The 2,226-nt window shown below is 40.6% G+C and overlaps 1 protein-coding gene across 5 annotated transcripts in view; it reads left to right on the top strand.

Moving 5' to 3' along the window:
- Positions 1-2,226, top strand: part of PALS1 (protein associated with LIN7 1, MAGUK p55 family member) — a 99,708-nt gene that overhangs the window by 13,786 nt on the left and 83,696 nt on the right. For 3 of the 5 annotated variants that reach the window (XM_045287686.1, XM_045287685.1, XM_045287688.1), the window contains exon 2: positions 541-756. The exons of the other annotated variants lie outside the window; for them this stretch is intronic. The gene's annotated coding sequence lies outside the window, so the exon portion shown is untranslated. The remainder of the gene's footprint in view (positions 1-540; positions 757-2,226) is intronic. 5 annotated transcript variants of the gene reach the window in all.

Below are 2,226 nucleotides of genomic sequence, written 5' to 3'. Positions count from 1 at the left end.
AAAAAAAAAAAAAGAAAGAAATGTCAAGGTAAATTCAAGCAGAAACAGCTAAAAGAGTTAAAAGCAGCCATTGAATTATTCTTGTTCAGTGTCATTGTCTTTGAAACCATTGCTCTTTTCAAAGACCATATACACGCATTGTTTTAATAAGAACAACAATTTCATTAAATTTAAAAGTTTACGTGTATGGCAGAGGCCCTTTGTATAAAATAATTTTATAAGGAGAGTTATAACTCTACAAAACTGCCTTATTTTTCCAGGTCTTGAAAGTTTTTCACTCCTTACAAGTACAGTCTTCATTTTTCTGTCATTCATTTTAGTGGAAAATATTTGAATTCTCTGAAAGATTTCCCCTTACACAGGTTCTGATTTTCACAATTTTACTATAAAAATATGGCTATTGCCATGCTGATGATTGTGATTTGCTTCACTTTTTAATTACTTCATTATGATTGGTCATTAAAGAATTTCAGAGAAGTTTCTCTAGGGAGATGAGATGTTCTTGCATTAAGAAGATATGTTTTCCTTTTTGTCCTTCAGACCTACTGGGGTTTAATCAGTCAGCCTCAGCTGCGACTAAAGCGTTGAACAGTTCCGATTCACTCAGAAGCTCTTTGAAAGAAGAGCCTGGTGATCTGCTTTCAGGAAGTCAGCACTGAAAACCCTGGGAAGCACACATCTACTCCGACATCCAGGAATCCGCATGCACAGTGCTGTGCCGGGCTCTAAGAAAAGACGTTAACGCATCTGATCTAGGTAGGGAAATAGGCCATCAACCAGGTAATAATGATACACTGGAAGTTGTGAGCTTGGTATAAGTCACTGTTATAGATGGTGGGGATATGCGGCAGTAGGGATGGTAAAGATGAAAACGAAGCCTGAAAGGGGTCTTGCAGGAATAGCAGATTACCTGGTGTTCATGTGAGTATTGTTCTGGGTAGTCTCAGAATCATCTTGATACAGGACTGCCAAGCAGCTACATCTGTGGATTGGAGTTGCTGCTAAGTATTTACAATCTTATCGAGAGGATAAAAACTAATTGTTGTCCAGTGGATGTTGATTCATAGTGACCCTGTAGGACAGGGTAGAACTGCCCATGTGAATTTCCTCTTAACAGGAGTGGAAATCCCATCTTTCTCCTGTGGAGTGGCTGACTGGTGGGGAGGAGCTGGGGTGGATAAAGTACTTAAATATAAAAAGTTAATAATGGATTAAAAAACACTACCCTACATACCCTTATTTGGGTCACAACCTGATCCAAAATAAAGGGATTAGAGTGGGGCGAAGACCCTTAATCATGGCATAACCCATGAAAACAAAATGCATGTAGGGGGAGTTTCCCCGGGATGGAGACTACAGTGCCTTCTCTCTTACAAGAAGTAGAGGCAGGAAGAAGCCGCAGAAATTGAGAGACCTCCTGCCAGCAAGAATGCCGAGCTAGCAGTAGAGCGTGTCTTTTGAACCCAGGATCCCTGCACTGGGAAGCACTTAGAACCCGGGAAAGATTGATAACCAAGGCCTTCCCCCAGAACCTGTGGAGAGAGAACAAAAGTTCCCTACAGCCAGCATCTGTAATTTGGGATTTCTAGTTTCTTAAAGGAGCCCTGTGGTGTAGCAGGTAAAGTGTTAGACTGCTAATCACAAGATAGGTGGGTTCATACCCACCAGCTGCTCCTGAGATTTACACTGTTGGACACGCTAAGGAGCAATCCTGTTTTGTACTAAAAGATCATTCTGAGTTGGAGTTAATATTTCTGTTACAGTAGCACTAGATAGCTAAGACATATGGGAAATTGCAAGTAATTTGATTCAGAAGGTAGGAAGGAATAGTCAGTTATAAAGTGGGACAGGTATTCTAGAACACCAATGCAGTGGATTATTAAATATGGGTCTTCTGGCCTTAGCTTTTGTTACTCCTCCCAAATGACCTTTGTTTTTGTTTTTTTCTTAATGAGTCCGGGTAAGAAGATTAGAGAAGATAATGATTGAACTCGATGATTCAGTTGTGCATGATTGTTGACAGTTAATTGTGATTGCCACGCTGCTGGGTATAAAATGAGCCATCCCAGAAGCAGGAAGGGCAAGGTCTTAATACCAAAAAAATAGAAGTACCAGGAGGAGAACATGTTCTTTGGACCTGAAGATCTTTGCATGCATACTGGACCTCCATGAACTAGGAGACAACTCTGATATTAAAGGACAGCAGAGGAGACTCACTCACTATCA

Source organism: Echinops telfairi, unplaced genomic scaffold (genome assembly GCF_000313985.2).
Source record: "Echinops telfairi isolate 266 unplaced genomic scaffold, ASM31398v2 ScPeMD7_18;HRSCAF=68, whole genome shotgun sequence".
Classification (NCBI taxonomy): domain Eukaryota; kingdom Metazoa; phylum Chordata; class Mammalia; order Afrosoricida; family Tenrecidae; genus Echinops; species Echinops telfairi.
This window is presented reverse-complemented; position numbering and strand designations above follow the sequence as displayed.